We start from the raw sequence: 27469 nt of genomic DNA on the forward strand, positions 1-27469 counted from the left end.
TCACAAATGCTTATATGACAGCGTACTATTTTCCAAGGGAAAATGAAAAAGGCATCGCCTTAACCTAAAGAATGGTAACAGCCAATGTTTTATAAAGATGACGACCCTTGAAGCTCTTATGATCAAATGTAAGAGATGAAATCTACTCTTTTGCTAAGATATGCCATGGAGGAATCTAAATCTATATGGCAGTTGCAAAGAAAATAAAATCCTAAAGTCAGTTTTCCTTAGTTCAAATTCTTGCTCTGTCTCTTAAATAGCACTGTGAGTTTGAGATAGTTATACAATCAATACCTCAATTTCTTCATTCTTAAAGTTGGTGCAGTAATAATAGTTAGCTTATTTGATTGTTGTGAGGATAAATGATTCAAATGATTTAATTATTTGGAACAGTGCCACCTCTATGTAAGAATTAGTAATTAATATTATTCTGCACGGAGAAGGCGATGGCACCCCATTCCAGTACTCTTGCCTGAAAAATCCCATGGACAGATGAGGCTAGTAGTCTGCAGTCCATGGGGTTACAAAGAGTCGGACACGACTGAGCGACTTCACTTTCACTTTTCGCTTTCATGCATTGGAGAAGGAAATGGCAACCCACTCCAGTGTTCTTGCCTGGAGAATCCCAGGGACAGGGGAGCCTGGTGGGCTGCCATCTACGGGGTCGCACAGAGTTGGACACGACTGATGCAACTTAGCAGCAGCAGCAGCAGCAGCATTATTCTGGAATAAAGAGTACAGTATGTTTATTAAGAACTCTGGTTCTGGCATTAGATACAACTGTGTTCGAATCCAAGATTTTCTATGTAAAGAACTTGGAGAAACTACCCAATTTCTCTGTCTTGGTTTCTTCATCTACAAAATGGGTTATAAGAATCAAATCAGATTACACACATAAATTACCTCACACATAGTAAATATGAACATTTCTTTTTCCCATTTCCCATTTTGCTTGACTATTTTTCCACAGGGTTATACTATGTCATGGTCTAGTGATATCTGATGGAAGATGTTTTTATATTTGTGTTACAAATATCCAGATTGAGGAGAACATTTTGAGTAATAAAGTAACACCAAGTGTTACTATGTGTGGACTGTTTTCTCAACTCTCCTTAATAGTTTGACACAGTTAAAAAATTAATAAAGAAAGCTATTGCTATCTAGATGCAAATTAGTATTGGTTGCAAAGTAAGGTTTATCAGGTAAATATTTATTCCCGTATTTCTGGGTCACATATTTCTGGGAAGTTTAAGCATCTGAGGCATGTAGCCTGCTTTTCGGCATCTTTCAGTAAATGTGATTACACTCAATCTTCGTACTGAAGTTCTCTATGCAAATGCAGGAGGCTCTTGCCTTGAGAAAAATCTTTAAAAGTTGCACAGCTCCCCAGAAGCAGAGGTTGGGAGGGAGGCATGCTTTGTGTCATACACATTAATTCAGTTGGCACATTACAATGTTAAACTAAATGACATTATTACAAAGCTGTGCTAAGAAGTGTTGACAGGTCCATATGGTAATTTTACAATGTATAATGAACACACAGACTCCTTTCTTGCAGAAATTTATAGTTCAAATCTATACCCAGGATATCCAGTTTTATTTCCAGAAACTTAAATTGACTTATTACGATGTAGTGAATGTATAAATTAGTTCCAGTAGTTAAACTGAAACATTTCCCTACAGACTCAATTAGATTCATTAATCTGCTGTGTAGACCTGTAAACGGCCCATTGTTCTTTTCCCCCCAAAATGTCAAAAACTATTTCTCTAACTATAAAATATCTCCTACAAAAAATGTTTTAAATGGTCAGAATTATTGTATATTAGAAACCCGGAACTACAAATTATCTTATTGAACTGGTACGTTTTTTTTCCCCCAAAGAAAAATAGGGTCTAGCCCTTGCCAGGTAATTTAGTGAGGTTAGTAACTGCATTCGGTGCTCTATCACATATCTAAAACGCACTGATAGTAACAAAAGATCATCTTTTCCCTGTCCAGCTGGATAAATCAGCTGGCCTGGGGCATACTGTGTATGTTCCTAACCCCACAGCTTTTTCATTTGGCAACTTTTGTTGACGTGCCTCTCTCCGCCTGAAGTGTGACAGCTTATCAGTCCATTGTGATGTTCCACGGAGGCTGAGTAAAATAATACAGCCTGTTAACGAATTCCATTTCAAACGATGCACACCTGAGTCTTACCTTTTTCAAAATACCACCCTCCGTGTAAGAACTAGGGAGGCCACGGCACAGCAGATATTTAAACACAAATCTTTTTTTTTTAAGCTACTGTTGTGGAATTTAACAAAATAAAAAGGAAAAAAACCTACAAAACATTTTATTGATTGATGAAGGTGACTGCTTTTACTTGCTGCACGGTATTTTTTTTTTTTTTTTTTTTTGCTTCAGTGATTTATTAAACATTATTTCTTGTTTGAAAAACCTTTGCAACTCTTACCTTTGACTTTTATTTTTTTAATGGCTCAGCTCAAGTCATCTTTACAGGTTTGAATTTAATGTTAAGCTTGGTTATGTTTCTTTAGTCTCAGATCAACATGCAACTGTTCTGTTTTTAAGATGAGAGGAGGCTGCTTGGATCATTCTCTGACAAGCTGATACTAATGTGATCTGAAATTGAAATATTTAACATTTAGTGTGTTAGTTGCTCAGTTGTGTCCGTCTCTTAGCCCACAAATTTCCTCTGTCCATGGGATTTTTCAGGCAAGAATACTGGAATGGGTTGCCATTTCCTCCTCCAGGGGATCTTCCTGACTTAGGAATGGAACCCGGGTCTCCTGCATTGCAAGCAGATTCTTTACCATTTGAACCACCAGGGAAGCCCCATTTAAGATTTAATTGATTGAATTGAACAGAAAATATTTTCAGCTCTCTTTAAGAGGGAGAAAGGGAGTGATTTTTAAAAATATGGGGCTGTCTCATAAGTCAAGGAATAAAAACCAAATAGTCCTCATGAAAAATTTGGAAGGATTCAAATAGTTCCCCCTCTCCACCTTTCTCTTCATTTTATACTGTTTCATTCTTATTCAGCTGCTGCTGCTAAGTTGCTTCAGTCGTGTCCGACTCTTTGCGACCCTATGGACTGTAGCCCACCAGGCTCCTCTGTCCATGGGATTCTCTGTGGAAGAATACTGGAGTGGGTTGCCATGCCCTCCTCTAGGGGATCTTCCCAACCCAGGGACAGAGCCACATTTCTTATGTCTCCTGCATTGGCAGGTAGGTTTTTACCACTAGCGTCACTCGGGAAGACCAGTTTCAATTGTACAGCAATGTAATTCAGTTATATACATGTATACATATACATATTTTTTCTCAGATTCTTTTCCATTATAGGTTATTAAAAGATACTGAGTATAGTTATCTGTGCTATACAGTAGGTCCTTGAAGTTTATTTTATATATAATAGTGTGTATCTGTTAATCTCAAACTCCTGATTTATCACTCCCCATCCCTGCTCTCCTCTATCCATTTGGTAAACATACATTTGTTTTCTGTGAGTCTGTTTCTTTTTTAAAAATAAGTTCATTTGTATATTTTAGATTGCACATGTCAGTGATATTATATGGTATTTGTTTCTTTCTGACTCACTTCACTCAGTATGACAATCTCTAGGTCCATCCATGTTGCTACAAATGTCACTATTTCATTCTTTAGTAATCCCAATTTTAGGGAAAAGATTCTGAGTAGTCTAGATTGCTTCAGTTCCTACCTCTGAGACAATCAAACATAACTAGAGAAGGACGTAGCAGTAGGGAATAGGGAGTGTTTGCATTGAACAGAGATTACGTAAAAATGAATTACTCTCACTAGCTGCTTGGAGAGAAAGGAAAAGACAGGTAATTCCCTGCAAATGGTGATGATTAGTAAGTGGAGGGTAGTGTTGAACTGAATACACAAATGTAGTAAATATCTATCCACCTTATTTTTAAATGTGCTTCCTCTAAGGTTATTATAGATCTTCTTGTTATCCCCAAGCCCAAGATTATGTAGAAAGTTAGGTGCTCCAAAAGTAGAGATATTGGACTTTTCCTGCAGGATGATATTTCCAGTGAGAAATATAATGTGTTGGAATAATCATCTTCCTGTTCACAGTCCCATGTTCATCTGCTCACAGGACACGCACAATTTTCCTGCCAACGAACAGCATAACATTTCCTTCCCCCACCCTTTCCATTTCATTAATATGGAGGTGGGGAAGGGGTGTGCCAGCTTCTTCTTACAACATATTTCCCCCTAATTTTTCAACTTATCACCTCCCTTCTTGGAATCCTAGCTTTTCACGACAAATCGAAGAGTTCTTGTTTGTGCAAATCTGTCTGATGCTGGTATCCGCACCTGCACTTCTGGGCTGTGGCGAAGGAGCCACATGTGCACAACAAAGGCGACTCTCCCACATCCAGGAAGGGCTGCTGGAGGCCTGAAGTCAGCAAATCCAGCTCAGGCTTTTCCCTGCCCCTACATTTTAAGGATCACTTCTGTTCCAGCAGACTGCTTCATGGCTCAGCACATTGCATTCCAATTCAAATACTTTATCAAATAACTCCTATGTGCCGGGTGCTGTGTTCATTAGTTTCAAAGTCGCAAAATAAGTAATATACTCTTTCTGCCCTTGTAGAGACTGCCACCTTGATGGGGTGACAAGGTAGTCTCACCAAGAATTTTGGTATAAGGGACAATGTGAACATGGTAGTAAGTTTGTGTTGTGTTAGTTAGGGAATGGCAATCCATTTCCTTCTCCAGGAAATAAGTCTGAGGAGGAGTAATAAGAGAAAGGCTTCTTTGAAAATAAGTTTAAAGGATAACTAGGAATTTAATACAAAGAATGTTAGTCACTCAGCCATGTCCAACTCTTTGCAAGCCTATGGACTGTGGCCCACCAGGCTCCTCTGTCCATATGAGTCTACAGACAAGAATACTGGAATGGTTGCCATTCCCCTCTCCAGTGGATCTTCCCAATCCAGAGATTGAACTTCTTTACTGTCTGAGCCACCAGGGAAGCCCCAATACAAAGAGACATGGAGCATGTTCAGCCCACTGGCATACTTCTGTTTATAATCTGTTCAAAAGTGAATAGTCTTCAATAGAATGTAAGTGAGAAGGCTGACAGGTGGTGGAACTGAGGTCTCCTCTGCTCTCATCACAAGGAGAACTGAGAGATGTGAGAGAGGAGAAAATGGGGCAGAATTAGTGGGGACAGAGCCTCATGTTGAACAGGAGGCCTGATGCAGAATTGCTTGTTTAGTCAGTGAGTAAAATTGCTGCGTGTCGGACTCTTTGCAACCCCAAGGACTGTAGTCCACCAGGCTCCTCTGTCCATGGGATTTTTCAGGCAAGAGTACTGGAGTGGGTTGCCATTTCCTTCTCCAGGGGATCTTCCCAACCCAGGGATCGAACCTGGGTCTCCCACATTGCAGGCAGATGCTTTACCATCTGAGCCACCATGGAACCAAGCAAGTGGAGCCAATTAAACATGGTTTAGTTGGAACCATGGAACCAACTAAACAAACCAATTGCTTGTTTAGTCAAGTAAATTCAACAATTTGTAAACTCAAGTCATGTTTCTAAAGGGTCTACCATTTGCCAGGACCTACACACAGTACCTGTCTTGTCCATTTTATAGATGGAAAAAGTGTCTCAAAGGAGTTGACAATTTGCTTAAGACACAAAATTAGTAGGTACTAGAGCTGAAGACTGAACCCAGCATGCTGGACATATGAAATGGTAACATTCATCAGGAGAATTAAAAAAGGAGGTGGACAAGAGCTCACGGGACTTGCTTTCTCCTTAGCTGTCTGAATTTGCCCCCCTCTCTTCTGTATAGTCCTTATCCCTCTAGGCAGCTTTAGTTACCAGGTTGTAATTAAAGACCCCACACCAGCAGAAACGTGTTGATGTGTTCTGTAGATCCACCATTATGTTTGACTTAGTTACTTTCTATTTCTGCTTCTCTCTAGTTACCTTTTAGCTTCTGCCCTTCTGTCAAGTCCTGCTTAGGCTTCTGCTTGACATACGCTCTCTCTCCTCATTCAACCAAACTTAGAGACCATGTGATTAACCCAAGCACCATCACCACCTTATGAAATGAAGCTTTGGGCTAGACTTCTTCTAGACCATAAACCAGGCTTTATGTAGGATACTATGGGTCAGATGCTCATCACGATCCAAAAAAGCTAGAGCTGAGATGGTTGGTTCATGTGACTTGACCTTCTATATAGAAGGGACTCACTATAGACAGAGAAAAAAAGCTGAGACATATAGTTTCAAGCACTCACTGAAATCAATTTCACATTCATCTCAGTCTGTTCCAAGAAAAGCTGAACTCTGAGAAGTGGTATTCTTTCCAAAATGAGAATATATTTCTTAAGTTAAATATTGTTATATATATTTCTTTTTGTCTTCTACTGCAGTAACTCATCCACAGTAGTACTTGATTATAGCAAAGGGATTAAGAACATAGACTTTGGATCAGTCAGCCAGCTAGAGGCTTGCTTCTTAGCCTGGCTACTTGTTATCAATAAGACTTAGTAAATTACTCAGATTTTCTATGCCTCTTTTTCCTCATCTGTAAAATTGCTATTAATAATTAATGGAGCTTATTCAAGGGTCAAATGAAATAATATCTATAAACTGCACATAATAAACACATAGCAAAATGATAGACCAGTTTTTTAAATAAACTGATACTGCCTTAAGATTAATAGATGCTCAAATACAAAAGTTACTTGGAGGAAATTAAGAAAAAAAAGAAGAAATTTTTTGTAAAATGATTGCTTTCAAAGACCTTGGGTTTGTTGTATTTCTTGCTTTATTAAAAATGTTTTATACAGCACCAGAGCGGCCAAAAGAAAGTCATGGTTCTGTTTAGTCCTCTATTTCGTTTGCAAAAATTATATTCTAAATCTCTATTCCTTGAGTAAATGTACCTTTTCCATAAAAATTTCTGAAAGAGATTCTCTAATTCTTAAAAAAACTCAATGTGCTAATGACCACAAAAAGATGAAACTGAATGTTAATGCCATAGTTGGTTGAGCCAAGATTTTATGCATAAATAAATGATAGTGACACATTTTTAAAATGTATACAAACATCAAAGGACAAAGTTCATAAAGCAAGTTAATCACAGTTTATTTTTTGGTGTGTTTAAAAAAAAAGTCATCGATAACCTTTCGGAAGTGAATACAAGAGAAAGAAGTAGCACTTGAGTTTGGGGAAAAAAACATCAAAAATTATCCCTTTTGATGCATAAGAACATTTGCATATCCAAAGCCAGCCTCTCAACAGTGCTGTGATTTTTGTTTTTTGTTTTTTTTCTGAATGATCAACTCTCTAATTAGCCAATTATCATTGCAAATAGAGAAAGGGACAAAAATCACAAACTGTTAGTAACTTAAAATAGAAATCTACATCACTACATATGAAAGAAGAGTTTAAGTAGAATGAGTGGCTAGGGATCAGGATGAAATTGTTTTTAAACCTTTGTCGAGATAAAAATAACATTTTACAATGTGGTATCACTTTTCTCCGAGTAATGAGAGCAATTTTGACATCTGCATGACTGTTATAAAGCAGTGTGTGTTCCATCTTTAAAACAGCACAAAGTAGCTTTGAAGTATTTCATAACCTTTATTAACAATAGTACAAAAATATTCAGAAGCTATTTAAATGGTTGTAGGTATGAATATTAACTGCCTATATTAGCTGTAGTCAATGTATCCATACCTCCAAATAGTGAATGAAGCACACCACTAACATTTGGAAACCAGTATCATTGCCTGGAGAATTCCATGGACAGAGGAGCCTGGAGGGCTGCCCATGGGGTCAAAAAAGAGTTGGACAAAACTGAGCGATTAATGCTTTCACTTGGAAATATCAACCTCTGAAATCATAACTAAGAAGAATCAACAGAAATTAATATAATAAGCCATCTGTAGAGCTAACCCACAGTAGGAGATATTTTGTAAATAATTCTACAGTGTTGCCAAAAACTTACCAGGCTGATGCCAATCAAAAATAAAACTGAGGAGCAATAGACAAAAACTCCAGAAATTATTCCATGTCTATGGTAATCACAAACACAAATGCCATGTTAGGTGTAAGAGTAGAAAATACATTTCTGAATAAGAATTTGTCAGTAGTCCAATACACTGCTCTAAGGCAAATAATTGGGGTGGGGGATGGTTCTCTGTTTATTCAGTGGGTATGTTAGCCACGAAAAGATCTGCTGCCTCAGCAAGTGCACAGCTGGGTCCAGGAGTGGATGGCCCTGCTCTGGACTGACCACTAACTAGTTAATTGGGCACTAACCCTTCCTATCAAAAAGCCATGCCGTGCTTATACAACCAGTCTCAGTGATCTGGTTGGATGGGTCTCGTGGTAAATTAAAACATTGGCCTTCTGGTTTATATACTTGACTGTTTTGTGTTGCTTAGTGTGAGTCAGACCCTGGAACCTACTAATCCCTGAGTGAATTAATAAAGAGAGCTTTCTCCATGTGCGTAACTGAGGTCTGACTTCTGGAGTCTGGAAGCTCCACCAAGTTACAGTTTATCTCCAAGTCAACGGCTAACAGTGGCTCAGTGTTCCTACAAAATATATCTCACAATAGATTATACTTAACTAAAGGGAAATGTACCTACTTTATGGTAAATGCTTCTTGCAATGCAGATACTACTAAAATTATTAATATAAGATACTAGGCAACCAATTGAACAGCATAAAAGTCATACCTCCATAAGTGCTTTCTCTATTTTCTGATCATTTTATTTACATGACAGATTTGACACTAGCCATACACTTCCCTCAACTGTAGTATTTGCTACAAGTCTGATCTTTTCTTCTGGATTTTCATTTTTTTGAGGACAGGTATCAATTTATCCATGCGTCCTCTCACAGGCTAGTGTAGTATCTTGTGTACTGTAATTACATACTCGAAAATATCTATTGTGTGAATAAAATGCCTTACAATTTGCATGCCCTACCTTGTCAGATTGTGTCCACTATCTTGTATTTACAGAAATCAGAAAACTTGGAACTGCATTTCCAATAATTCCTACTACCATCAGAGTCCTGGTTAGACTCCACCAAGGAAAGGTCCTTGCTCGATATTCAGAAAGAGAACAAGGCACCCATTGCTCTTGTAAAGCAATGGACAAATGTGAAAGCTTTTGAACATCCTGTTGAAAATCATCCATTTTGGTGCTGGAGATAGCCAGGATCATCAACAGAAGATGGATCAACAAAGAACTGGATTCCTCCCCGTTCTTTCCCTTCCTAATTTCCCAGAATCCAGCAGTAGCTTTCCCTGAGCCTGTTCACAGTCCTTCAAACTGTGGCACAGGCACTAATTCTCTCTGTCAAAACCCTTCTGCCTACAATTTCTAGAGTAATTTCTGTCTTCATAAATAGGGGCCGATACCCTTGCAACTAATAATTCCTTCATTTTATTATTTCTATTGTGTCCTTATTATGAAAAAAATCTTCAAAATTTTGAGCATTCTTTACAGAATATGAACCTTATTAGCACTGGAGGAAATGCCATCAGTCTCAAGTTCCAATTATGAATGAGAGATCATCTTGTTTGTTCCCCTTATCACAGAATCCTATTACTGTCCAATCTCAGAAAACATTTTTTTGCTGTATTTTCTTTGAATTTCTAATTTTTTAATATGGAAGGCAAATCTTGTCATAGTTATTCTATCACGGCTAGAAGTGGGTTTCCCTAGTTTATATCTTGGAGAAGAATTAAGTTCTCTTTTGAAGGGAAAATCAGTCTCTCCCACCAGTGAGCTTATGTGTTATGGTATGTGAAAAAGCAAAGCCCTGGTTCATGGTGGAATGCAGAGATTTTTTCATAATCAAGCATAAAGTGTTCAGTATGTTGATGTCAAATTGTGTTACCCTGGGGGCAAAATTATTATATATTAAGAAGTACAGTCAAAGTTTGGCTGTGACAAAAGGTAAGGGATACACTACTGACTTTCCTCCTGCCAGGTGCCAGAGAAAGGTGGAAAGTGGAAGAAGCCTAGTGTATGAAAGTAAGGTAACAACAGTCCTGCAGAGGAGATGTAGGCTGCAACTGCTTTTGCTCTGGACAAATCCTACAGACTCCAGAAGCTGTGGTACCCAGTATCCAGTCGAAAGCTTTTACCCCTGGATTTAATTCTTTTCTAACTCCCAAAGCCTCTGTAACCCTTTTCTTAAATATCACAGTCTGTTTTTATCTGTTTTCTGCTGGATTAGACTCTATGCTCAAGTTGTGGTCAAAAGGATCCAGCATTCAAGTTGCAATCTGGAAAAGGTGTTTTGTGGTGATTTTATGCCACCTTTAAGGAACAGAATACAGATTAGAAGAATTTGACTGGCTGAGAATATAAAGACAAAAGGCTGAATTGGTGGAATATGCAAGCAGTTTTCAGGAAATTCCAGGCATGTTAAATTCCAGTAAAACAGGACATTCTTTTATCCTGGGGGGAAAAGGGGAAGGGCCAGTATTTATTGGGTTATTAATTGGACATATACCCCCAAAGGCCAGGGCATCTGCTATATCTTCAACAGTTTAAAAAAAAAAATAGTGGTACTAAATGAAATTAGTTTCTTCAGGGCATAGTTCTCTAAGAAGTGTGAATATATAGAAATGGAGAATTCTTTTTAAAAAGTCTGAAAATGACTGGACTTTCTTTAAACATTTTAAGAATTTCCTTATTATTGCTAAAACAAATTTATGGTACAATTTTCCTCTTTTATGAAATTAAATTGTTTTTGTTTATGATTCATTTTCGTAAATATATGAACTAAATGTTTTCACAGTATCCTCTGTTATACTTTGGTGAAGTGAATACCTGGCTGTTATACTCCTGGTCCACCTACATATTCTGCATTGTGCGATTTAAATTTTCTATATGAAGGTTCATAGTGGTTACCTTTATAGGCTAGAAATAAACCCAGTATACAGTTCAAGTTCAACCAAACTGAATTGTTGGACATCTGAGGGACAGAGATGAGTGTGAAAAAAAAAAAAAATCCATCACTGTGAAGGTTATGTGGTTTAAAGGTAACAGCCATTATTTCCAAGGAACCAGAGGCAGAAGGGATTTCTTTGAGGAGTTAGATATTAAAACTTTTGACTTTTTAAAATATTTATCAGACATTTTTTTAAGCTCTTAGGCTTCTCTTATAGCTCAGTTAGTAAAGAATCTGCCTGCAATGCAAGAGACCCTGCAACGCACGTTTGATTCCTGGGTCAGGAAGATCTGCTGGAGAAGGGATAGGCTACCCACTCCAGTATTCTTGGGCTTCCCCTGTGATTCAGCTGGTAAAGAATCTGCCTGCAATGCGGGAGACCTGGGTTTGATCCCTGGGCTGGGAAGATCCCCTGGAGAAGGAAAAGGCTAACCACTCCAGTATTGTGGCCTGGAGAATTCCATGGACTATACAGTCATAAAGAGTCAGACATGACTGAGCAACTTCCATTTTTCACTTTTCTTAAGGTCTTAATCATAAGGGATTTGATTTAGTTCATACCTGAATGGTCTAGTAGTTTTCCTTACTTTCTTCAATTTCAGTCTGAATTTGACATTGGCCACCTCATGCAAAGAGTTGACTCATTGGAAAAGACTCTGATGCTGGGAGGGATTGGGGGCAGGAGGAGAAGGGGATGACAGAGGATGAGATGGCTGGATGGCATCACTGACTCGATGGACGTGAGTCTGAGTGAACTCCGGGAGTTGGTGATGGACAGGGAGGCCTGACATGCTGCGATTCATGGGGTTGCAAAGAGTCGGACACGACTGAGTGACTGAACTGAACTGAACTGAAGGTCTTAATGCCAGGAATAGATCCATTCTTTTCCTCTTGTAAGCAGAGGAATATATTTGTTGAACAGAGAAACATATCTGTTGATGCTAAGGCTGCACTCTTCCTTGGATTTTCATCAAACTCAACAGAGTATATTTAGTCTAGTACATGGTAACTCAACCCAAAGACATTTCAAGGCGCCAGGTAATTTGCAACATGTTTATTCACTTAGTATTATCTAATTTCCATAATATTTATCCTGATTAATTTGAATTATTTGTTATAAACTTTCTTAAAGTAATTCGTGGGAGAAATATTTTCATTTAATAAGAGAATGGATTAGAGGACCTTGATAAACTAAAATGTTTCTGAAAGGATAAAAGTCCTGAAGAGCACTGTTCGCATGGGAATGACAGGAAGCACACAGAGCACATCATTATTTCTTCCACTTGTACTCCTAGTGATTTCCAAAAGGGAAAAAACTTGAGCACACTCATAGAAACTTTGAGTCATCAGGCATTTTTGCCTGTGACTGCCTACTTAATCCAGGAAGAAAGTGAACATTCATGAGTCAGAGCCCTTAGCTTTGCCGAGTTCACTTAAAAATGACAATGGAATATTGTAGAAAAAGAATTTGCATCAAATAATCTGGAAAATATTTGAAATAAACCAGCACTTGGTCAGTCTTATTCTCCTTCCATGTGGGTGTGAAAGAAATAGAATTGTTTCTGGAAATCTGTTTTTCTTCCATAGGAATGAGCCTACCATCATAAGAAGCTGTAAAGCATTACAATAAAGAGGGAGTCTGATACAAGCAATGGTAGGACAAGTTAGACTTGATACAGTAGCAGCGCCTGAGTAAGATGGTGTTGTTTTATGTGGAGGAACTGTGCCATTCATTTCTTAAAGTTCTGGCTGTGTTGATTTAACTTTTGTGGAGAAAGGTAAAATTGGCTTTAGACTCTACATATTAACTTGTTAGTACCCCAAGTATTTATTTATGATTAGAAAAAAATTAGTTCTACCAACTTCAAGTGATGGCCTAGAAACAGAAACACACAATAAGCTAATAGTCACACAAAATAACTGAGTTACGTGCTCTGAAGGGAAAGGACAAGATGCTAAAAGAATGACTACGAAGAAGATCCGTACCCAGACAGGGGGGCCAGATGATCTCCCATGAGGAAATTACCAAAGTCATCGCGAGAGAGAACCGAGTGAATACAGGAAAAGGAGAAAGGGCATTGCAGACCGAAGGAGACTGAGGTCAGGCATGCTCAGTCGTGTCTGACTCTTTGCAACCCCATGGTCTGTAGCCTGCCAGGCCCCTTTATCCGTGGAATTTCCAGGCAAGAATACTGGAGTGGGTTGCCATTTCCTTCTCCAGGGGAATCTTCCCTACCAAGGGATTGAACACGCATCTCCTGCTTTGGCAGGTGGATTCTTTAACTGAGTCACCTGGGACCACATGTGTAAATATTCTTTGTGGGGAATTGAATGTGGGAAATCTAATGATTTAAACAGAAAACAAATAGGAAAATGGTAACTAGAAACCCAAGTAGATCAATAACTACATCAAACATAACTGGTCTAAGTATTTAAAAAATAGTTTTTCAGGACAGATTACTAATAATAAAAACAACAAAGCCTAATTATATACAGCTTACAACTTATGTACCTTTAATGTAAGGACACAGAGAGTTTAGAAGTAAGGGTAAGAAGACAGAAAGCATCACTAGAAAGCAGCAGGGACTTTTAAAATGATAAAAAGGAAGTCATCCGATAAGGTCAAATAATTCTAAATTTCTAGACTCTTAGTAAGCTTCAAAGTAGACTGAGCAAGAATGCCAGAGCTGATAGATAAATCCACAACCCCAGAGGATTTTTTTTTAACCAGTCTTCTAATACCAGATAGAACAAACAGATAAATGAGTAAAGACACAAAAAAGTCAGATCACATCTAAATACACTTAATTATATTGCAACTCTGCCCCCAACAATGAAAAAACACAAATTCATTTCAAGAGCAGAGGGAATATTGCCATGACTGATCATGTGCTGTGCCACAGAGCCAGATTTTTCACAACTTTCAAATGATTGACTTAATTCAGAGTAAGTAATCTGACCACTTAGTCAAGTGAAATTGACTAAAAAGGATTGAGTGGGTCTGTAACTAATTCCTCTCTTGTCAGAAAACTGGAGGCTGACTTTTGATGCTTATCAAATTCTTTATAATTTTTGAGTGATGGAATTTACTATCTAGATTTTGGATGAGGATTTTTCAGAGATTTTCTTATGTGTGATTATTAGTCTGAGAAATGTTTGCAGCAGAAAATACCTGGTATATAAATAAACCTGCACAATTTGGATACGTGAGCCACTACTGGTCTGAAAAATGGAAACGAGTCACATACTCCATCTGGCTATGTGACTCAGTTCAGTTCAGCCGCTCAGTCGTGTCCGACTCTTTGCAACCCCATGAATCACAGCATGCCAGGCCTCCCTGTCCATCACCAACTCCCGGAGTTCACTGAGACTCACGTCCATCGAGTCAGTGATGCCATCCAGCCACCTCATCCTCTGTCATCCCCTTCTCCTCCTGCCCCCAATCCCTCCCAGCATCAGAGTCTTTTCCAATGAGTCAACTCTTCGCATGAGGTGGCCAAAGTACTGGAGTTTCAGCTTTAGCATCATTCCCCCCAAAGAAATCCCAGGGCTGATCTCCTTCAGAATGGACTGGTTGGATCTCCTTGCAGTCCAAGGGACTCTCAAGAGGAGTCTTCTCCAACACCACAGTTCAAAAGCATCAATTCTTTGGCGCTCAGCCTTTTTCACAGTCCAACTCTCACATCCATACGTGACCACAGGAAAAACCACAGCCTTGACTAGACGGACCTTTGTTGGCAAAGTAATGTCTCTGCTTTTGAATATGCAATCTAGGTTGCTCATAACTTTCCTTCCAAGGAGTAAGTGTCTTTTAATTTCATGGCTGCAGTCACCATCTGCAGTGATTTTGGAGCCCCAAAAAATAAAGTCTGACACTGTTTCCACTGTTTCCCCATCTATTTCCCATGAAGTGATGGGACCGGATGCCATGATCTTTGTTTTCTGAATGTTGAGCTATAAGCAACTTTTTCACTCTCCACTTTCACTTTCATAAAGAGGCTTTTTAGTTCTTCTTCACTTTTCTGCCATAAGGGTGGTGTCATCTGCATATCTGAGGTTATTGATATTTCTCTCGGCAATCTTGATTCCAGCTTGTGTTTCTTCCAGTCCAGTGTTTCTCATGATGTACTCTGCATAGAAGTTAAATAAGCAGGGTGATAATATACAGCCTTGATGTACTCCTTTTCCTATTTGGAACCAGTCTGTTGTTCCATGTCCAGTTCTAACTGTTGCTTCCTGACCTGCATACAGATTTCTCAAGAGGCAGGTCAGGTGGTCTGGTATTCCCATCTCTTGAAGAATTTTCAACAGTTTATTGTGACTAGTGGGATACAAAAGTTGAGAGATCCCCAAACTAAACATCCCCAACTAATTCACCAAGCACAAAATGTTAGTGTTTATTATTCCAAATATAAAGGACATCCTGGTTGAAAATAGGTGTCCAAGGAAGCTGTGTTTGGTGAATTCAGGGTCTCCAAGTCATTGCTATGGTATTTTTTATGACTCTATCTTGAATCCTTTGCTAATTGCTAGTAATGCCTGATGCTGAGTAAGCCCATGTGTTAAGTAAGTCTGACTGATAATGTGGGCATTGTAATTAAGAAAAAATTAAACTCAATTAAATATAGTAAAAGTGAAAGTGTTAGTTGCTCAGTCATGTCCAACTCTTTGCGATCCCATGGACTGAAGCCACCATGCTCCTCTGTCCATGGAATTCTCCAGGCAAGAATATTAGAGTAGATAGTCATTCACTTCTCCAGCGTGTCTTCCTGACCCAGAGATTGAACCCAGGTCTCCTGCATTGCGGACAGATTCTTTACTGTCTGAACCACTAGGGAAGCCCACAATAGAAGTTAACTGAGTTTTAAATAATACATGAATAAAGTAAGAAATTTCAATAGAAATTAGAATACATATTAGATAATAAAATATGATAAATTGGAACTTGTGGGTTGTATTTAGAGAAACAATAATAACTTTTGATCATATGTTACACAAGAAGGGAGATTGAAACAATTCTCTAAATACATGTCTTAAGAAGTTAGAAAATGATCAGTAAATGAAGCCTGAAGGAAGAAGAAGGCAAGAGACAATAATGAAGGTAAGTTTGGGAATTAATGAGTTGGAAATCAAAGATACAATAGAGGAAAACAACAAAGCCAGAACTTGGAGTTATGGGTTGCATTGTGCTCCCCCCAAATATATGTTGAAGCCATAACCCCCAGAACCTCAGAATGTGACTTTCAGACATAGGGTTATTGCAGCTGTACCTAATTAAGATAAGGTCATACTGGAGTCATTTCCTTGTAATCATTCACTGATGGAATTTACTGTTTAGATTATAATTGAGGAGTTTTTGTAGTATTATATATGTAGAATGGGAGAACAGGCAAGTAGGTATCATTTGGAGAAGGCTTTCAGAGAAGCCCCAAATTCTATTAAACTAATGAGTAGATGGAGAGATGAAGGAAAAGGTAAACAGCTCCTGTTTGGAAAAAATAAAAAACAATAGTATTTGAGGTGGGTGAGTCCCATGCAGCAATGGACTGTATCCATGGCCTTTCAGAGATGAGGAGAGCAGACAAGGAGGTAGGTGAGGGCCAGATGCTAGGGATGAGAAGCTGGGAAGGCAGAGTCCCAACCACCGCACATCAGGGCAATAGCAGTTGATATGGGAAGTGAGAAAAGCAACAAGGTAAAATAATCTGGAAGCATATGTTGGAAAAGCAAGAAGAGAATGATGAATAAAGAGAATTTTACTAAAGGAGTAGAATGTCGCATAGTTGAAAGGTGATGAGTGATGTGAATCACATAATTTTAACTGCAAATTTGGAATCACTAACTTTTATGCTATTTTACTTTATACTGCATTTGTCTTTTGGTTTCTAAGTTCCATAGCAGAAACCTAATCCTATTAACGTTTTTCACTAACTAATATATTATTTTGCACATATTGGACAATGAGTTAAGACAGAACAAAGATTTTAGAAATCTAAATATGTCACTAAATCTAATGTTTGTTATAGATGATTTTACACAATGTATTTAAACTCAATATCAGTGTACACATCTTTAAAATAGCTGTGAAGTGTGACTCATGAAAATGTGGTGAAGATTAAATAAGAAATTAAGTACCTTGTGAAAATACCTGATGATTACACAGTATTGTTTCAATGAACTATAGGCCTTTACTTATCTGAATTGAATTTCACTGTATTGGACTAAAGTTTAGATAGTTTTTAACCTCCTTTTTAATCTATTTATATTTTTACTCAGTTATTTCCTATTTATTTATTTTCCTATGCTCATATTTTTGAGACTTATTAAAACATAATCTTAAATGAATTAAATTAAAAGAATTTTTGGAAAATAAATTGAACTCACTGCCTTAAAATGTATTATATATTAAAAGTTATATTTATACACATGCTCAAGTTTCTGCCAATCTCTTTGAAATGCATATGTTCTTAAACTAAGATTAAGAAAGTGGTTTGGGCTTCCCTGGTGGCTCAGTGGTTAAGAATCCACCTGCAAGGCAGGAGATGTGAGTTTGAGACATGAGTTCAATCCTTGGGTTGGGAAGATTCTCTGGAGGAGGAAACAACAACCTCTCCAGTATTCTAGCCTGGAAAATCTGATGGACAGAGTAGCCTGTTGGGCTACAGTCCATGGGGTCACAAGAGTCAAACATGACTTAGTAACTAAACTACTATTATACTAGGAAAATAGTTTAGAGATTAATTCTAATTATATAAGAATTCAATATTTCATAGTCCCCAAAACACCAGTCATCATTTGGGCTGTTTATGATGTTACAAATCTAAATGAATTACCAGAACCACCCTATATCAAAATACATTAGAAAAAAAAAAGCTTATTTTTTTTTTCCTTTTTGTCACCATAGTTTGTCATTTTATGTCAAGTGGACATAAAACAGGCCAGAGATAAGCAAGTCTGCAAAACAATCCCTCATTGTAGTAAAAAAGACTTTTGAGCAAACACCAACTGAATTAACTCAGTTTATGGCTATAAGAGACTCAAAGGAATATAACACTCACAATAAAGAATAACATCATTGACAACCATAAAAAGCAAAAATTAAAAAAAAAATTTTTTTAAGTCCTTATTTACCTAATCATATTGTGGCATTTTCACAAATATGATTCTGAGTTATATTATGTGCCACAGACAGAATGTTTGTGTGCCCCCAAAATGCATATATTAAATTCTAACACCCAAAGTGATGATTTGGCGGTAGAACCCTTGAAGAATGATTAGGTTGTGAATGTGGAGCCCTTACGCATGGAACTGGTGCTCTTATAAAAGACAGCAGAGAGCTCCCTCTCCCCTTCTGCCATGTTAGGTCACAGTGATAAGTTGGCCATCTAAGAACTAGGAAGCAGATTCTCACCAGACACCAAACTGCTGGATGCTTGATATTGAATTTCCAAGACTATGAGCAATAAATTTCTGTTTATAAGCTACCCAGTCTTACACACAGTCTTACAATGGTATTCTATTACAGCAGCCTGAAGGACTAAGGTACTATGGAAAAACAAAGTGAATGGAAACAAGCAATTTAAGGGTACAAAAAAGTGTTAACTCTTTAACTTTGTGGTCCAATTATTAATAGTTCTCAAAATAGAGAGTTGAAAACAGAAAGGGGAAATTTTCTAAAGTTATGGACAGTGGATCTCTGTGTTGAAGCCACTCCAAGTCTATTTGCAGTACGACTTCCATTACAGAAGCAAGAACCCATGTCAGTCCAGCACCATACCTCCAAATATTTATTCTGATGGTGGAATAAAATAATAAGGTAAACTAATTGGGGTGGATAAAGAAGCACCTAGATTCTACCCATTTTGTCTGAAAGACATTTTAGGTATTTAGGTAGAGACAATTGAAACAAATCAGAGACATCACTATATTAGAAATACAATAAACATAAAACTAAAAACTGTTGTTCATTGAGAAATGTTACAGTTGAACGGGTTTAAAATATAAGGTTTTGTTCAACATACTCTAATACTCCTTATCAGGTTATTCTTAGTAATTCGCACTGTATTAATTTTGCATTTCTGGCATAGGAAATTACCACAAACCTAGAGGCATCAAAAACACATTTATTATTTTACATTTCTCTAGGTCAGGAATCTAACATAAATCTCACTGGTCTGAAGTCAGGGCTGTGTTCTTTCCTGGAGGCTCTGGAGGAGAATCTGTTATCCTGGCTTTTTCAGCTTCCAGAGGCCACCCACAAGCCTTGGCATGTGACCCCCTCCTGCATCTTTAAATCCAGCAGTGCTGCATCTCTCTGACTCATCTGCCATCACATCGTTCTCTGACTCAGCTGGGAAAGAGCCCTCACTTTCTAAAGAATTATGTTTTACAATTGGCCCCACCCATGCATACGTGCTAAGTCATTTCAGTCCTGTTTGGCTCTTTGTGACCCTATGGACTATAGCCCACAAGGCTTCTCTGTCCATAGGATTCTCCAGGCAAAATTACTGGAGTGGGAGGACCCATTCAAATAATCCAGAATAATTTCCCCATCTCAAGGTCCTTATCCTTAACTACATTTCAGAAGTTGAATTCACCATGTAAGATAACACACTCACAGCTTCCAGGGATTAGAGAGTGAACATTTTTGGCTAGGCCATTAAATTCTCTTTTATTTTGTTTTCCTAATTTTCTTTCAAGTGTTGCCCCTATGAGGCTATTAAGGTTCTTGTAATTTTAGGGAAACAAGTTTTATTTGTAAGGATGGATAAAATATGTCTAGAATCATAAACGTATTATACCCTCCTAGAGAATTAATCACATTACTACTACTAAATACTTTTTATCCTTAGCAATATCCTTTGTTCTGGATTCTACTTTACCTGATATTCATATATTCACTCCAATTTTCTTTTGATTACTGTTGTTTTGCTATGTCTTTATTCATCCTTTCAATTCATTTCTGTATTTATTTTTGACATGAATTTCTTCTAGGCAGCAGATAGTGGGGTCTCACTTTTTCATCCAGTAAAACAATCTCTGCCTTTCAATTGGAGTATATAGACTACCGATATGATTGGGTTAAATCACAGAACATTGCTATTTATTTTCCTTTTGTTCTTGTGGCTGTAAGTCTAACTCACAGACATTTAAATAAGAAATCAACCACTTAGCATATCTGGTAAGCACATACGCTACGCCATCATTTTTCTTTCTTTCTTTTTTTTTTTTTTTTGCCTTCTGTTGGATTGAGTATTTCTTTGCGATTCCCTGTATCCCCTTTTTGTCCTATCGCCTATAGCTTTGTTTTGTTATCTTAGTGATTGTTTTGGGGCTTATAGTATATATTTTTAACTTATTAAAGTCTACCTTCAAGTGATCATACACCACTTCACTTGTAGTTATAGGAAACTAACTACAGGATTCTTCTGTTTCTCAAATCCTTTGTGGTGATGTTATCATACATTCATTGCATGTTACAAACTCCAGAAATATGGTTTTTATGCTTTTTAAACAGTTTATTTTTAGTTTAAACTGTATAAAAATATCTTATGTATTTATCCACAGTTGTTTTCTATGCTCTTCATCCTTTGCAGATCCATATCTTCATCCTGTATAATTTTTCTTCTTCTCTAAGGATTTCCTTTAACATGTTTTGTAGTAGAGGTCCATTGATGATACTTTCATTTTTTTTTTTTGTCTGTCTGCAAGTCTTTTCAATTCAAGGTATTTATTCTATATTTAGAAGTCTAGATTGATAGTTTTTTTCTTTGAGTACTCTAAAGATGTTACTCCATGACAGAGTTTCTAATTAGAAGTCTGCTGTCATTCATGGTTCTGTCTTTCTTGGTTGTGGCTTTTTTGACTTTATGATTGTTTCTTTATCACTGGCTTTAAGCTATTTTATTATGATATGTGATATGACATTATTCTGTGTGTCTACTTAACATGCTTAAACTTTCTTCTCAGATATATGGAATATAATTATAAAATTGTTTCAGTGTCCTTGTCAATAAATTTTATTATCCATATAATTTCTGAGTCTGTTTCAGTTGATTGTTTTTCCCCTTTCTTCACAGTGTGGATTATATTTGCTTGCTTCTTTGTAAGCCTGTTATTGTATTGTGACTTTTTGTTACATCTTCACCATGATTTCAACCTCCTCCATACTAAAATTCCTTTATTATCCCTGTGTTTAGATTTTTAGTGTTTAAATTAGACTTTCAGAACCTTGTCTGAGTCCTTGAACTGTAAGGAGATCCAACCAGTCAATCTTAAAGGAAATCAGTTCTGAATATTCACTGGAAGGACTGATGCTGAAGCTGAAATTCCAGTACTTTGGCCTCCTGATGCAAAGAACTGACCCTGATGCTGGGAAAGACTGAAGGCAGGAAGAGAAAGGGACAACAGAGGATAAAATGGTTGGATGGCATCACCGACTCTATGGACATGAGTTTGAGTGAGTTCCAGGAGTTGGTGATGGACAGGGAAGCCTGGTGTGCTGCAGTCCATGGGGTCGCAGAGTCTGACACCACTGAGTGACTGAACTGAACTGAACTGAACTTTCTGATTTATAGATTTATTTGTCATGGGTATAGCTTTTAAGGATAAAATAACATTTTAAAACAGTAAAATAAATATATATATTTTCTTATTCCTGTTTTGCTAACATTTGTATTGTTCTTTTTGAAACTTCTTCACTAGACTACTTAGCTTATTTTCACTAATTCCTATTTTAAAATGAAAGTGTATAGGGGTAAACATTTCTTTTCCCCCAGATAGTCACATCAAATCTCTTTTCCAAATTATTTCCTTATGGTTTTCCTTATCATTTTAAGTCATACTTTTTACTTTTTGTCACTTTGAAAGCTTTTGGAGATATTTTATAAGATCTAAGTGTATGGACTGCTTTTTATATTCCTGTGATACCATACTCCAGATTCACTTGTAGTTTTACGAACATCAACTAGTATGATCACCAAGGTCTTAAAGAGAGAATTGGTGACTTCAACATTTTACTAGTTAGACAAAAATGTTATGAAACACTCTTGCCAATTATTCGTATCTTGCAATTGGAAAATAACAATGTATATGAGTCATTTATGGACACCACTGTAAATGTTATAGCATCTTAAAGCTTTGTGTATATTTTTGAATGTAGTACATCCTCTCAGTCTCACTGACAATTGCATAATCAATATCATGCTATGGTAGATGTTGTGAGCTCCCACATAACATCTTACCTAACACCGTATGGCATCTCAATCTGGAATTTCCTCTTGCTTATAAACTGTCTTCTTTCTCTTGAAAGCTGGGTTTGTATCCCCTCTGCAGCAAAGCAAGACTTGGCTCCACAGTGTTACTGAGCAAATGTTTCATAGCACATTTCCTTTTTCTCATTGACCATGAAAAATTTTTTTAATTTGATTTATTAAAAAGCTCCACAGTAAAGTTTAATTAAAAATTTCTCACACAGGTGTTAGTTCACTACAATATAGTCAAACATTGAGGCTTGAGATAAGTGACATAGCCCTGTAATGTAAGCACAAACCCTCATCCCTAAAATTCATGAATCTTAGACTTTGGGGTAACGATGGAGAGAGGTTTCACACAACACAGTTTGACAAGAATATATTATATTGCTAACCAGAGACTTTTGTGTTGTTTGCTTCAAAAGAGAGCTAAAGTTAAATTATTAGTATAAAAATTCTTTAAAGCAATATGACCAACATCTAATCCCTGAAGTTGCCTTGATAAGCAGAATCTCTTCAGGCTCAGGTTAGATATTAATCTTATTTTGCTTAATAGTCAATTGTAAGTTTGGAGTTAGGCTGCCAGCATTACCCAACAGTCATTTTAACTGACAAGGAAAGTAGACCTCCTGAAAATTGAGTAATAAGTCAATATGAGATTTAAAAAGTTCTAGCAAAGAGAAGTTGCATGAAAAATGTGAAGTATTCCTAAACTCAATAAGAATCATCTGGTTAATTGAAAATAGATGTTTCCTGTCTGAAATATGGAATCTCTGAAGACTCTGACTCATGAAATCTGGGTCAGGAATTTGCATTTATAATAAATGATTCTGTGGCCAGAAAAGTTTAAGGAAAAATTGGCACTGAAAATTGAGCAACATAAAATCGTTGTTTATTTCCTACAATACTTCACTCATCAATACACCTACTCATCACTTGTTCATTTGTTCCCACCTTTTGGACATTTACAGTGTGCCAGGCTTATTGCTGAACACTTGTAAATAGTCATGGACTATTCCCAGTACCTACCGATTAGGGCTCTTAGTTTGGTAAACATACAGGCTACAGTAGACATGGGTACATGGTGTAGAATCATAGAAACAGGGCATTCAATATGTTTGTTCATATTGATTGTGAATGCATCGTTGGTCTTGCTTTTGCATTCCTGACCCTACTTCACTGATTGTGTGTATGTGTGTGTGTGTGGTGGTGCAGCAATGGGGGAAGGGGATTTCAGAAGTGGTTGAAAATTGCCTATTTTTTATGTCCTTTAGATCACAACAACTAATATTTTCATTACATAGATTTTCACACTGTTTTTTAAGTCTCTAAGTGAAGCTCTCATCCAGACTGATATTTTCTATCTATACTTTCAGTTGAAACCTACTATAATCTCCCCTTTAAAAAGCTAACTTCCAAATAAACACCCAGCTTCTTTGGAGGCGGAAAGACATTCCACAATCTCTTAAGCTGGATTCTTAGCTTTATCTTGATAATTCAAGCTTATAAACTTTATGTTATTAAATTAATTTTAAGTTGCAATATATTAAATGCAATGACTCAAAGGGAACATTTCCCCTTAAGAAATGAAAAAAGATTTAAAAGGAAATTTTTCAGAGGAATTATTTTTAGGAGTGTAATATACCTGATACCCACACAAAATGTTGAAGACAACCTGAGCAGATTCCCCTTTTGCTAAAATTATGCCACTTTATCCACCCCTGCCCCCTGCCCAAATTAATAGGTAAATTTCTGCAAGACCTAATTTCCTTTGACAAAGGATGTCTTTCATGCTGCTCTGTTTTGCACGTAGTTAAGCAGCTTTTGTTGTCAGTCTATTTGTTGTTCTCCAGTCATCGAAAAAGGTGGGGACTTCAGATGGATTCTCTAGTGAATAGGATGGTCTATGAGTTGGAAATCATTAAAGCTGAAAACATCAAAGACAAAGATAAACAGGATTAGATGCTAATTTTCAGTGCAAAAGAATATAACAAGGGGAATGAGACAAGAACATCAGCATGACTTTTGAGTCCCTGACTGGTTTTGAGACTGATTTTTAAAGAAATGTGCTTTTTGGCTTAAATATAAAACCAGAGATGGTCCTAACTTTGAATATGATCTTATCTTATTCTATTTATTTAAAGTCGACTTCCATTTTCTAAGTAAGATGATACTATTTATTTGGGCTACATTTTCCTGGTACTGGACATGACCAGGTATACGCCTAACCATTTGGCCAGTGGGATGCTGTGTTCTGATGTTATCCTCTCCTTTTCTCTGCACTGCTATTCTGCATAGTACCTGGAGGATACAGAAAGTGACTGGTGCCACCATGTACTATGCTGGACAAGCAATAAACCATGAAGGTTTGATGTTAAACTTGTAAATTTGAGAAGAGAAAGTTTCTGAAGCTGTAAGTGATAATTAAGGTTATAAGAATAGTTATTGAAACAGGATGCCATAAAAGGAGGAAAAAAACAGCAATATTTATTTACTTCTCTAGGCTGGGGAAAGAAAAAAAATCAATCCATGAAAAACTTATAGTTTAATAGAAATGTAAAACTAATTAGAAAATAACAAGAAAGTAGCATTTAGGTTCTATAATAAGGCCTGTGAATGTATACATTAAAGAGGTATGTGCAAATTACAATAAAATAGAATAGTATTTCTCTTAAGAGGGAAAGATTTATGAGGATGGTGAATTTTGAAGATGTGACTCCCACTTAAAAAAAAAAGAGATTTGGATTTCTGGAAATCAGGACAAAATATGTGATTTATTTGATAGTCTGTATTTGTTGCTACTTTCCTTTGATAAATTAGATATTCATTATATATATAATTATGCATTTCTCATAGATAGGAACATTATCCTTACAACTTACAATGTATAGTGCCTAGAACAATGTCACATTAGGATAGAAAATACACGTTTTATATCTGATAATTGTCAGCAAGATGACAGACATACATAAGAAGATTAGATGTCCCTACTTCCTCAGGAATGACCCCACTGATAAGCAGCATAGAAAATGTTAACATTTCTCTAAACCTCAATAATTTAATCCAAATCTTCATTAATTTTGCCATATCCCGTACCACCTATTGAAGTACTTATTTAATAATTTTCCTTAATCAATTCAGTCATGCTATTTAAATGCCTAAAAGACAGATAACTAGTGTTACAAGTCATGAATCAAAGGAACCATGAAAATAAATACAATACAAAACAATACAATTAATTTGAAAATAAAATATAAAATGAAATTGTGTGTGTGTGTTCAGTTGCTCAGTCGTGTCTCTTTGCAACCCAAAGGACGGTAGCCTGCCAGGCTCCTCTGTCCATGGGGACTTTTCAGGCAAGATTACTGGAGTGGGTTGCCACACTCTCCTCCAGGGGATCTTCCCAACCCTGGGATCAAACCCAGGTGTTCCACCTTGCAGGCAGATTCTTTACCATCTGAAACACCAGGGAATCAGCTTACTTCTCATTGAAAAAAGGTGAGTTTGTTATTTAAAATAATGAAACTGTTGATTGTATAATAGTATAAAATTTTACCAGGTGACATGATAAAAATAAATGACTCTTGCTCCTTGGAAAGAAAGCTATGATAAACCTAGACAGTGTATTCAAAAGCAGAGACATCACTTTGCTGACAAAGGTCTGTATAGTCTAAGCTATGGTTTTTCTAGTAGTCATGTACAGATGTGAAAGTTGGACCATAAGGAAGTCTGAACACCAAAGAATTTATGCTTCTGAATTTTGGTGCTGGACAAGACCCTTGAGAGTCCCTTGAACTGTAAGGAGATCAAACCAGTCAATCCTAAAGGAAATCAGCCCGAAGTATTCACTGGAAGAACTGATGCTGAAGTTGAAGCTCCAATTCTTTGGCCACCTGCTGTAAAGTGCTGACTCATTGGAAAAGACCCTGATGCTGGGAAAGTTTAAGGGCAGGAGGAGAAAGGGGTGACAGAGGATGAGATGGTTGAGCGGCCACCAACTCAGTGGATATGAATTTGAGTAAACTCGGGGAGATATTGGAGGACAGAGGAGCCTGGCATGCTACAGTCCATGGAGTCATAAAGAGTCAGACATGACTTAATGACCAAACAACAATAACAACGACATGATACCTAGTAGAAAGAAAAAACTGGGTTTCATATCAGAAAGATAATTACATTTTTTGTTTTGATGCTCATCAGGAATAAAAATTTCACCTCACATGTGTATCTACTGAGAAAGGGCAAGATATTTCATCTAACTCCTCTGATAAATTTAGGTGCTTAGAACTAATACTAATCATATTGCTATGAGATTATTTTGTAATACATTCCTATTCCAAGAAACCATATGAAGCAATATCCCAAACTTGTTCTTTTGAAATTGTCCTGTTCATGGACTGGTACAAACAAGCATTTCTTATTCACTCAATTTCACCATTTGGTTTTGAAAAATATGAGCAAACATCTTTTATCAATTATTTCAAACATATCCTCATAATAGTCATCATATTTCCAACCTTGGCATCAATGTTCATCTCTCTCACTCTCTCTCCTCCGTACTTCATATCCAATAAACCAGAAATTTGTTTGAGCCTTTACTTAGAAATAATAGATGCAGAATCCAACTTTTCATGTTCTAAGTTCCCATCAGGTCTTCTATGGACGGACTACTGCCACAGTGTCCTAACTGGTCTCCTGGCTTATAATTTTGACTCTAGAGCCCAACTGATTATTTTCCATATATAAATCCATGTTATTCTTTTAAGATATGAGATCATATCATTTTCCCCAAATGCCTAGTCCACTTATAGTGTAAGCCACAGTCTTATAGTGGTTTAAAAAGCCCTGTAGAATCTCATTTATTTGTCCCTCTATCCTGCCTGTATTCTAATCTAAAGTAGGTTCCTGGAGGCCAGGGATTTTGTGTTCACTGCCTAATCAACTGAGCCAAAAACTGGTTTTGACATGTAGACAATAAATATTTGTAGGAGTACACTCTCAGTGAGCTGTTATTTAAATTCCTAACTAGATCTGAGTTGAGAAAATCCAACACCTTATAGCTCCATGAATCCTTGTAGATTTACATGTGGTCTTTTAAAGGAGTAGTGATAGAAGATGTATGTACTACAAGAATAATTTTTATTGTTTAAATAAATATACAGATGTGAAAGATATATTTACATATCTGTTCTAGGCAGATATATAATTTTTCAGTTTAGAAGTTTTATTTGGAAAGCCATGA

The sequence above is a fragment of the Bubalus bubalis genome, chromosome 2 (assembly GCF_019923935.1).
Source record: "Bubalus bubalis isolate 160015118507 breed Murrah chromosome 2, NDDB_SH_1, whole genome shotgun sequence".
Taxonomy (NCBI): Eukaryota; Metazoa; Chordata; class Mammalia; order Artiodactyla; family Bovidae; genus Bubalus; species Bubalus bubalis.